This window comes from Balaenoptera physalus, assembly GCF_965194825.1.
Source record: "Balaenoptera physalus genome assembly, chromosome: 15".
NCBI classification, from domain to species: Eukaryota; Metazoa; Chordata; class Mammalia; order Artiodactyla; family Balaenopteridae; genus Balaenoptera; species Balaenoptera physalus.
This window is the reverse complement of record NC_138894.1, coordinates 62,757,470-62,769,285: the sequence shown is the minus strand read 5'-3', so window position 1 is coordinate 62,769,285 and position 11,816 is coordinate 62,757,470. Positions and strand designations below refer to the sequence as shown.

At 51.2% G+C, this 11,816-nt stretch overlaps 1 long non-coding RNA gene across 1 annotated transcript; it reads left to right on the top strand.

The window, feature by feature from the left end:
- Positions 1-3,599: 3,599 nt before the first annotated feature.
- On the top strand, positions 3,600-11,572 carry LOC309644275. The gene is made up of 3 exons (XR_014254339.1): positions 3,600-6,523; positions 7,454-7,675; positions 10,132-11,572. It is a non-coding gene; the product is annotated as an uncharacterized lncRNA (long non-coding RNA).
- The last annotated feature ends 244 nt before the right edge of the window (positions 11,573-11,816 follow it).

Genomic DNA, 11,816 nt, shown 5'->3' with positions numbered 1-11,816 from the left:
CCGTGGAGGGACCGCAGAGTGGGGAGGAGAGGCCAGCGTGGGGTGGGGCACTCAGGGCAGGCTGCTGGGAGGTGGGACCAGTCCTGGGCCAGGAAGGATGGTGAAACTGAGAAGTGGAGAGATGGGAAGGGAGCTCCAGGCCCAGGGAATGGCCCGAGCAAAGGCACGGAGGTGGGAAGCAGCCCAGTCTGTACGTGGGATGGGGAGGGGGCTGGAGAGCAAGCAGGCTGAAGGCGTGGTTGAGCAGGGGAGCCTGGGCTGATGAGGCCAAAGGGCCAGGGCCAGGGCCAGGCTGAGGGATTCGCAGTGGCTCTCCAAAGCCAAGGCCTGAGAGTCTCCGGGGCTCCGGAGAGTAGGAAAGGGGATGGGGTAGCCCAGCAATGGGTGAAGAGATGAGTCTGGGAAGAGGTGGATCTTGACCAGCAAGCCCCAAGGAACACTGGTTTCTGCAACATCCAGGGGCCTCCTTGGGCTCCCAGTGCTTGCTCAGACCTGGGGAGTGGGGCAGGGCCTCTGCATCGTCACACATCCAGTCAGATGGCAGAGGCAGGGCTCCTGCCCTCAAGGAACTCAGACTGAGGGACATGGCTGTGGCATCAGAGAGCTGTCAGTCTAAGGGAGGGACAGACATCCCAGGCCCTTGCTCACTCCTCTGGACCCAAGTACACCCTTGAATCCCTTCCTTGGAAATCCCATTAGTTTGTGAGGAAAAGCCAAGTCCAGTCTGTAGGTAAAACACCTCCTAGGGACCTCCCAGGTGGCACAGTGGTTAAGAAGCCGCCTGCCAACGCAGGGGACACGGGTTTGTTGCCTGGTCCGGAAAGATCCCACATGCCGCGGAGCAACTAAGCCCATGCGCCACAACTACTGAGCCTGCACTCTAGAGCCTGTGAGCCACAACTACTGAAGCCTGTGCTCCACAACTACTGAAGCCTGTGCGCCTAGAGCCCATGCTCTACAACAAGAGAAGCCACTGCAATGAGAAGCCCATGCACCATAACGAAGAGTAGCCAATGCAGCCAAAAATAAATTTATAAACAAACAAACAAAAAAAAAAAACACCTTTTTTTTTTTGGCTACTTCCCCTCAGACAATAACAACTTTTTTTTTTTTTTTTTTTTTTTTGGCTGCGTTGGGTCTTCATTGCTGCGTACGGGCTTTCTCTAGTTACGGAGAGCGGGGGCTACTCTTCGTTGTGGCACACGGGCTTCTCATTGCGGTGGCCTCTCTTGTTGCAAAGCACGGGCTCTAGGCGCGTGGGCTTCAGTAGTTGTGGTTCACGGGCTCTAGAGCGCAGGCTCAGTAGCTGTGGCGCACGGGCTTAGTTGCTCCGTGGCATGTGGAATCTTCCTGGACCAGGACTCGAAAACGTGTCTGCTGCGTTGGCAGGCGGATTCTTAACCCTTGCGCCACCAGGGAAGCCCCAATAACAACTTTTTAAAGTACAGAAATTCCTGCCCAGCTTCCCCCCACAGGAAGGATGGCTGGCTGATGTGGGTGTAGCCATAGTAACAGAGTCACCGAGGAGAGAAACAAAGTAAGCTAGGGGACTCAAGTGGTGCATCAATGGGGAAGATTTTCTGAGCCCCCCAGACCCCGGGGATGGGACGCCAAGGCAGGGAGCTGTGGGAAGGGGGGCTGCTGAATTTCTAGTATTTATTTACCTTTCCTGGGAATACAAGTCCTAGGGCATGGTGGGGAGTCAGGAAGATGTGGGGTTAAAGACAAAGAGAAAGACGGGACAGAGCCAGCCAGGGGAACCAGAAAAAAAAGAGGAAAAGACAGGGAGAGGCAGAGTGACCCAGAGAGGAAATTCCTTGAAAGCAAGGACTGGTTCTCACTCAGTTCGTGTATCCTTAGCCATGAAGCCGGGGAAGCTGTTTAATAGACTGTGCCCCCGCAAAGCCCCACCAGCCCCGGCAGACATTCTTCATCCAGCCTGGACTAAATGCTTCTGCCGTGCGTATGTCTGTCAAAGCCCTAAACCATTATATTAACGTGCTCGAGTTGCCTGTTGGACCACCCCACTCTCCTCTGGACCCCCAGCCTTGTTCACTGTCGCATCTCAGCACCTGGGGAAGGAGCAGCCACTCCCCTCAGTGTCTGTTCAACGTATGACGGAAAGAGGGAAAGACCGTGGGTAGGAGACCCTGCAGACCCACCATGGGGTGTGGCCTCTTGGGAGAGGCTCCAGGGCACCTGCCTCTCTTTTCCGGCCTTGCTGCGAGGGCCTGTCCTGTTCTCGGAGCCTGAGTTGGGGAAGGGCAGCCAGGGAGGGGTTGGGCTCAGCTGGCCCTCCCCTGCCTCTGCAGAGGCACCGACAGGCTGCAGAGGGTTACCTCTGTGGGCCCCAGCCCCCGAGAGGCGCTGGGTTCTGCTGGCGGGGTTGGCCTGGTCAGGGCAGGAAGGGGGGGGGCATCCTGCCTCATTGTCACTGGCCCAGCCGCATTTCCAGAAATTCTTTCCTCCAGTTAGAAGAGGAAAGAGAAGCCGGGATAGCCTCTTGGGCTGCCGGGAAAGGGATGGGCAAGTGGGAACCAGGGTTCCCAGAGCTCTCACGGGCCAGGCTGGAGCACTGGGGCCTCTTGCCTGGGCCAAAGGGCCGTTTCAGCCCTGAGACAGAGGCTGGGTCCCAGCCAGAGGTGTCAGAAGAACTGACCAATGGAACCTCAGCTCTCCATGGGCATGCCTGCTGGGCTGTGTTTGTGGCTGCAGAACAGAGGCAGGAAAAAAGAAAGCCTGGAAATCACTGGGCTTCCCACAGGCCTTTTTAGATTCTGGGGTTGGGGGAGATCAAAGCTTATATTCAATCCAGAGTAGTTATTGCCTCCCCTCCCATTTCAGTGTCTAGCCCTATACTAGATCTTGATGGGGAGACAAAGGAACAATTATTATTATTGTTGTTCTTGTTGTTATTCTCCAGCATAGCATTTCCCTAGTGTGTTCTGCTTATAGGAGTAATCCTTAATAAAGCAGGTAGGTTTATAGAACTCGGCACATCAGCTACCCTCTCAAAGACTCCTACTGCACAATGTGAATACTGAAGTCTCAAAAAAAATCCTGAAGAGATCCAATTAACTTTGGTTAATTCAGTGTTTCTCCAGCTTATTTGACCATGGAACACTTTTTTTCATGAAACACCATGAAGCAGAGTTCCCAGAAGCACATTCTGGGGAAAGCTTCATTAAAGCTTCTGATGGGGATGGTTTTCTAACTTTGTTCCAGCCAAGGTGCCCCAAGGGTGATCTAAGGCAAAAGGGGGAAATGAGCCAGCTGGACTCTGGGTCTCCATCCAAACCCAATTCAACCAGCAGGTCCTGTATTCTGCTTGAATTGGTTTTCCAACAATACACTTTTATTTGATGAATGGGCTGTGCTGCTAAAACTAAGTTCGAAACCTACTGTTTTACGGTTCTTCATGAATATAAGAAGAAAGAGAAAGAAATAGGCAAAATTGGTCCGGGGGAGAGGGGAGGGAATCTAGAAATAAAAATAGTCAGTGAAATTTAAAAAGCAATGGATTAAACAGAACTGGAACAGGGTGTCTAGTGTATAATCTCAGAGTGCCCTGACCAGGTATTTCTAATTCCATTTTAGAAGTGGAGAAAATGGGACATGAGGCATTGAGCTACCTGCCCAGGACTCTAGCCAGATCTCTGACCAGGTATCTTGTCATCCTTCCCCAGTACCAGGGGCTGGGAGAAGGGCTCCTATCCTCAGGAAGCTCCCAGTTTCACGAAGGAGGCAAAATTTGCTCACCAAAGAATGGCGAATGGAAGCAGTCTAAAGTCCAGGGCACAAGCCAAGGTCCTGTGGTTAGTGCTGAGGTGATCAGAAGAGAAAGATTTTAAGAGCAAGGGGATCCAGAAGCCTTCTCTTTGAGGTCTGGAATTGCACCATGATGGCCCAGAACCTGGCATGATTCTGCTACGTGAAAACTTACGTGTCTTCAATTCTAGAGATTTCTTAGCCATTGTCTCTCTGAAGATTGCCTCTCGTTCCTTCCAACCTCTCTTTCTGAAATTCTGCGTGACATAGGTTGGACCATCTCATTCTATTCTTCACACCTCTCACTCTTCCCTATTTTCCACTTATTTACTTCTTTGTGCTGTATTTTGGGTGAATTCTCAGATCTCCTTTTCTAGCTCTGTTTCTCCCTCCGAGTTTGAAATTTCAATGATTATTCTTTTTATTTTAGAAGTTCTACAGTCTGGCTTTTGAAACTCAAAATCCAAGAATTCTAGCCTATTCTCTGAGCCAACAAATGCTGGAGCGGTCAAGCTCCCGCTTCCCACCTAGCATCCTGGGACTGACGCTTCCAGCCCCCAGCTGCCTCCCTAGGTCCCCTCCAGTTATCCCAGGGGCCACGCGAGCACTCACATTCTCTATGCGTACCTCAAAACAAACTAACTACAGGAAGTGGGCGAAGCTAGGGAGTGCAAGAAAATATTGGGGGAAAAGACTGGCTAATATTTTTAAAAATACTATCTCACCATGTATCCCATCCTATGTGGTAGATACTACTATTGCCATAATTACAATGATCATTATTAGTCTACCCCCTTTCCACCTAACCTTGGGAATGTTTCCCTATTCCTCGCTAAACCTTGATTTCCTCACCTGAGGCTGCGCTAATCAGCTGCATTTGACACTTGATTCCTTTCTTCATCGGTCCCTGAGGCTCCCGTTCCCCATAATCTTTCTCCCTCTCCTTTTCCTGGTCCAGTGAAGGGTCTAGGCTGGCAGAGGCCTGGGTCCTGATAACAGTGGAACAATGACAGCAGAAGCCCCTGAGAGAGGGCGTGGGAACCAGCCGAGGTTATGGGGAGAGGGACAGGAAAAGGGGAGGGGAAACCCAACAGCTGGACAGGCAGACACGTCCGCCCCAGCCTTGCCCTGGAAGCTCTGCTTGGCGGTGGGTGGAAACCAGCCTGTTTCTCTTGGATGGTCCCTCCTGGGCTACTCATTCATTCAACGGCTATTTACTGGACACCTACTAAGTGGCAGGCCCCGTGCCAGGAACAATTTTGCCCCTCGGGACTGTCCCTTCGACTTGGCAAAAATATTCACGACTGTGGCTTCTGGGCTCACACCACAGTCCTGAGTAGCAGGAAGGGCTCCGATGGACAACGCTTTTTGACAAGTCAGAGGCCCAAGAAGGTGCCATGAGTTCTGCAAGTGTGCACAGCAGAGCAGCCTTCACTCCACCTTCTGCCCCCTGGCCTGGGAGAATGAAATCCTCTGGACATCTTGCCTGAGGGCAGCTAAAAGAGATTGATTTGCCACATTTTGTGGCCTCCTCTATGCTGGGGGGAACAATTCTTACTGTGAACACTTGTGCTGGGAGCTCCAGCTGTCTGGCAACCTTCTTCCCTACCACATGGTCACTTTCTAAAAACATGTGCCCCAAATCCATCATGGAAATTGCTCGACTTTCCAGTAGAAAGCCATCGGGAACCTTTTCCACCTTTGCCAAAGTGGGGAAAAGTTCTGAAAAGTTTGATAAACAATTTTTCTTGGAAACGCCAAGCTGCAAGCTTTTTAATCAGCCTTCACGAGCTGGCAGCTGGAGTTCCACTGGATCCAGTCTCTTTCTGCTTGCCTGAACTTCACAGGGTGTGGAAAGCAGACCCCAGAAATTCCTGATTTCTTCTTGGAAGAGCAAGCCCCGTAAAAGACTCAGGGCTTTTTGTTCTCAAGCTCTGATGATACTTCACGTCATCTCCAGGCCCTGCTCAAGGCCAGTGAGTCACAGGGCAAGGACGCCACGGGTCTACCCAGAATGAACACGTCGTGGGTCACACAAACATATGTGATGCACACACGTCCTGCACACTCACCACACCTACTTATTCTGATGTCCACTATATACAACAGGCACGCTGTACACAGCCCACACACCACTGACAAAGAACACAAACTACTGCTATGCTCTACAGACACACCTGCTGCATAGAACACAATAAATACACACACACGTTCATGCCACACCTACACTACACAAACATGCCTCGTGCATTAACATGCATTATACACATACAACATATTCACAAACATACACAACATTCACAAACACACACAGATACACATGCATTTCCCAAACACATCCTATTTTCTGATTAAAGTTCTCAAGATTTTAGTTTCCATTTAAACCCAATTATATGACTCATCAACTTCCTTTGGCCTGTCCTTTTCTTTCTTGACAATTTTTATGGATTTTTTTCTGTTTCAGCAAAAAACAAACAAAGCAACAACAACAACAAAATTTTCCTTCTTATTAGCTATAAATAAATGCAGCTGGGCATACATTTTTCAAAATGCCAGGAAAGCAAATAGACCAAGAACTCAGATGTGGGAGTGTTCACCCTCCCTTTTCTTCCGCGTGAAACTGTGCCTATGTCTTTGTTTAGACGAGGCCAAGTGGTGGGTGCTTGGAGACACCTGCTTTCCATCTAGATGTTTGGCCCTGGGGAATACACAGAAGATTTGTCACAAGGACTGGGAGAACCTCTCTTCATAGAAGGTTGGTCCACCCCCTGCCCCTCTGCCCCCTGTTAGAACGTAGGGTGTTATGAAGACTGGAGGAAGAAGGCATGTGTACCACCGCCCTCTCAGGAGGCCACAGCAGACATCACTAATGGATCACAGCATCTGTCCCTCCCAGCCTGGACTTGGCATCACAATCCTCCACCTAGACTTACCAGTTAGTCAGGGCTGGCAGGTGACGTGGGAACCACTTGAGATCCCACAGAGCCCAACGCCCTGGGTTTAGGGGTGAGGAAACTGAGGCCCAAAGAGGCGGAGTGCCTTGTGTGAGGTCACACAGCACCATTCAATCTGCTCAGCTCTGTGCTCCACAGGTGTGGCCGGTGCGGGGCAGGGACCTTGCTGGGGGCTGAAGGAGAGGGGCCAGAGGGAGGTGAGGCCAGGCTGGGTCTCCTTAGACACACTGAGCCCCTGTTTCCCTGCTCTAAGCCCTGCCCACCCCTCACTGGGACAAGCTGAGGGCCCCTGCTCTTGGATACAGTGCCCCTGGCCCTCCATCCCTGGGCCTCTGACCTTTAAGGTCAAGGCAGGGAGTAGGGAGCCTTTCAGGGTTCGTGGATGTCATCCCCCTGCAGTGCTCTTCCCTCTTCCCCGAAGCCTTTCCGACCCCACCAGTTCTCACCAAGTGTCTCTCCCCAGAATTGCCGCCCCTCACAAAGAGATGTTTGTCCATACACTGGCGCCTATTGGCCTCTTAGCTGGGCATCAGGTTTGGTTCCTCTGCTAAGCCGGAAGTGCCCCTTCTGAGTGCCACAGCTTTGCCACTGCGGTGCCTCTGCCCTTTCCACCTTCCCCTGCTTCCCACCCACCCTTTAACACCCATCACAGATGTCACCCTGCCTTCCCCAAAGCACATACGGGCCTCGCTCAAAATCACCAAAACTGTGTTCCTGGGCTTTTCTCACAGCCCTGATCAGGTTGCCTGCTGTTGTCACGAGAGTGAACGAATGGTGTGTGGGTTCCATCCCCTCGATGCAGTGATTTTGGACCTGCAGTAGCTACAGTACTCCTCTCCAAGGGGCAATCCCCTCCCTCCAGAGACGACTGCCAGGCAACTCAGGACTAGTGTGGGAACTTCTACTTGTCTTCACTGAAAGCTCCCTGGCCAGGCCCCTGCTCCTGGCGCGTTGTAGGTGCTGGGACGTATCTGCGGATGCGGCGCCATGGGATGCATATGTTACAGGGCCCTGCCCTCCAGGGGTTCCTGGCCAGCTGCACTGCCCCAGACTAGGCTCCAGGCTGGACACAGGAGGGCTCCTGTCGACTGGTTGCCCGGCCTCCAGGCACTTCCTCTCAGGGCAGTCGGTCCCTCTGGGCAACAGCTGCATCGGGCAGCACTAATGGGGGACACTGGAGGGGCAGCTTCTCCTCCTGGGCGGCCCTGTCACAGGGCCAGCTGGACACGGTGCCCCACCTGTGCTGCCATTCCAGCCTGGGGTGGGCCTTGCGGCTGCCAGGGACATTCTTTCCCTGGGGGCAAGATACAGCTGCTTCGAGAGTGGCAGGGGGAGAGTGTAAGCCTCAGCATTTGAGTCACGTCACACCCACACAGACAGATGCTGACAGAGGCAGATGTGCCATCACATGTGCTCATCACACACCCACACGGATACCCTCACCCAATTACAAACCGCACAGGGCACAGTCACCTCCCCCAGGAGTTTGGGCAAAACCAACACTGAGAGAGGCTAAAATGGTTTCAGACAATGAAGGAAGAAAATAGAGCAACCAAAGGCAGAAGAGGAAAAACTCTGCCTTTACCAGTGGGAGAAGCCTCAGATCCTATTGCATCCAGCCCAGCTCAAAGCCGGGACTTTAAGGACTGTCTCTATCATCTCTACCCCAGAGCCCAAAGCCCGGAGCTTGGCCTAGCTAGCCTCACCAGCAGCCCCACGAAGCACATGGCGGAAAAATGTTGGAGTGGGACCCAGGAGGTCTGGGTCTCCAGGCTCAGCCAGGACCAGCTGGGCGACCTCGGATGAGTCCCTTGACGTTTCCGCTTCCTGGTCTCTGTGCAAAGGGCAGCTCCGATGTCCTTTCAGCTTGGAAATTTTGTAAAAGGCGGAGGGGGCAGGGTGAGACGAGGGGGCAGTGCGGGGTGAGAACTTAGAAAGGGAAACCCTCTGTCAAGTCTGGGAATATGGAGCACATCCTAGGTTGCCCCTGGAAATCTTCTTAGAGAAAGAAGAGAGCAGGCCCTCCCGCCACTGGGTTGAGAGGCCACTTCCTATGGCAAGCCTTCTCCACCTCCACGCTCACAAGCCCATCCTGGGTGAGCCGCCCCATCAGTGCCCTCAGCAGGCGTGCCCCCGTCTGAGAACCAGACTCTGTGACAATGATTCGGTGAGATAATATGGAAAAGGGCTTAGGTGTGCACCCGGCACAGTAACGCTGGCACCCTCACGGGTGATTCCTTACACCTATTAGTGAACAGCTCTCTTGTATTTCCAGGGACTTGTCTGTCCCATCCAAGGCTATTTCCTGAGGTGAAGACAGCAGCTGTTTTGTCCACTGCTCTACCTTAAATGCCGCAGTGCTGGGCACAGAGTAGGTAGTAGACTGAACTTCCTGTTGGGGGCTGGCCTGGAGACGTGCTTTGGGGGAGGGGTCCTGAGGGAGGCTTCCAGGCTGCTGGGCCTCTTCCTTTGCAAGCCCCTTCTGTGCATGACTTCTTATCTGGGGTGCCCCCTTCTCACCGCTCACCACTCCCTGTTGCATTCCTTGTGGACAAGTCACGGATGATGGGACCACTGCAGATCCCCCCTCTCCTAGACCAGTCTTCCCATGAGCAAGTCAGGGGTGGTGGGACCACTCCAGGCCCCGTCTCCTGGACCAGTCTCCCTGGGGCCCTGAGTATGGTTCAGGCTCGTGCTTAGGTTCCAGAGACCCTTCTGGTATGCTTGGCCCTACAGGGGCCTCGACCTGAGTGAATTACTTGATGGGCACTGTCCTCTCTGTCAGGACCCAACCACATCTGGATGAGGCTCGGCTACACAGGCGGAATCACTGCAGAGCCAGGACCAGTGTGGAGGCAGCAGAGTGGCACGGGTGGCCACCATTCCCACACCAGAGGGGGGAGATGAGCTCCCACCCTCAGGGACGGTCCAGTTGGCTCCATGTTTCTACCCTGGGGGACTCGATGCTGTAGTGCGGGAAATGATAACAGGATAACGATGATCTAGGAGCAGCTTGTGAACATCTGTTTGCTGTTGCTTTGTTTTCTGAATATTTCCTCTATCCAGGCTCTCCCTATACTACTTATTTTACAAACATGATCTCCTGTATCATCAGAACAACTCTGTGTTAGAGACACTGTCTTCCTCAGTGTTTTAAAGACCAACTCACCAAGGCTCATAAAGCTTAAACGCCATGCCTGAGGCCACACAGTAAGTGATGTACTTGGGACATGAACCCAGGACCACCTGACATGAAAGTCTGTTCTGTGCCTCCTCCACCCCGGCAATGACAATCCTACTTTAGAGGTGTCGGGATTCTTTGGCAATTTATTAACACGTCTTCAATCGTTTGCTCCCTTGATTCTGCCAGCCACCCAGCCTGATGTGCATTATTATCCCCATTTTACAGGTGATGAAACTGAGACTCAGAGAGGACAAGTGATCATCCCAAGGTCACCCTTCCAGGAAGTGGCAGCATCAGGACCAGGACCCCAGCCTGAGTTTAAGTCACACACTTCTTCCTGCTGCCAAGATTCTCATCCACAGAAGAGAGAACAAGAGGTTTCCCTGCTGGGGACTTCCCTGGTGGCGCCGTGGTTAAGAATCTGCCTGCCAATGCAGGGGACACGGGTTCGAGCCCTGGTCCGGGAAGATCCCACATGCCACGGAGCAACTAAGCCTGTGTGCCACAACTACTGAGCCTGCACTGTAGAGCTCGCGAGCCACAACTACTGAAGCCCGCGCGCCCTAGAGCCTGTGCGCTGCAACTACTGAAGCCCGTGTGCTGCAACTACTGAAGCCCGTGTGCCTAGAGCCTTTGCTCTGCAACAAGAGAAGCCACTGCATTGAGAAGCCCGAGCACTGCAACGAAGAGTAGTCCCCGCTCGCCGCAACTAGAGAAAGCCCGCACACGGCCATGGAGACCCAACGCAGCCAAAAAAAAAAAAAAAAGAGGTTTCCCTGCTAGAACTGGCAGGAAGAGGATGAGGAAGAGAAGGAGGAGGAAGAAAGACAAGGAAAAAAATACTCCAAATTTCTTTATCTGTTTCCATTTTATATAATTTACAGATATTCCTGCTTTATCATGGCCCACTAGACACAGGATATATTTTCAGTCCTTCAAAATGTGGTACTGAGAGCTATAAAATTTGGTTTCCTCATCAATGTAAAATTGAGATGGGCTTCCCTGATGGTCCAGTGGTTAAGACTCTGCTCTTCCACTGCAGGAGGCGCGGGTTCGATCCCTGATCTGGTTGGGGAACTTCCACATGCCACAAGGTGCGGCCAAAAAAAAAAAAAAAATTGAGTTACTTCTTATGTCTATACCATGCTTCCTATGCACTTTGAATCCTTTTCAAAAACTATTATTCAGTATAACCCCCACGTTTTATGTTCGCTTAAAATGAGATCCACTAGACTTTCACCAAGGAAGAGTTTATGAGTGAAGCCCCAAAGGTCCACAGAGTTTTGCAACCTGCTTTTTATATTTAATATATTTTAAACATAATTCCAGATTAATCAACATAGATTTACATTATTTTCTTTCTTTTTTGGTAAAATATTTTTTAAAATTTCAATATAAGTATACATTAGTTACAGTGAAATGCAAACTTATTCAGTTTGATAAGATTTTACATATGTAGCACTCATTTAACCATGACCCAGATCAAGGTATAGAACATTTCTAACACTCCAGAAGGTTCCCTCAACTCTTTCCTAGTCGATACCTCCCCAGTCCCATAGGCAACTATTCTGACCTCTAACATTTTAGATAGTTTTGCCTGTTTGGGATTTGCATCTAAATGGATTCACACAATATATATATACTCTTCTGTGTTTGGCTTCTTTCACTCAATGTCCTGTTTTTTGAGGTTCATCCATGTAGTTACATGAATAAGTAGTTCATTCTTTTTCATCGCTGTGTAAATTCTCAGCTTATAAATATACCACAATATGTTTATCCATTTTTCTGTTGACATATGTTTAGAAATGCAGATGGAAACCACAAGGCAACACCTTTACACATTTCCTAGAAAAGCCAACATGAAACAGGCTGATGATACTGAGTGTTGGTGAAGATGGGGGCCAAGTGGA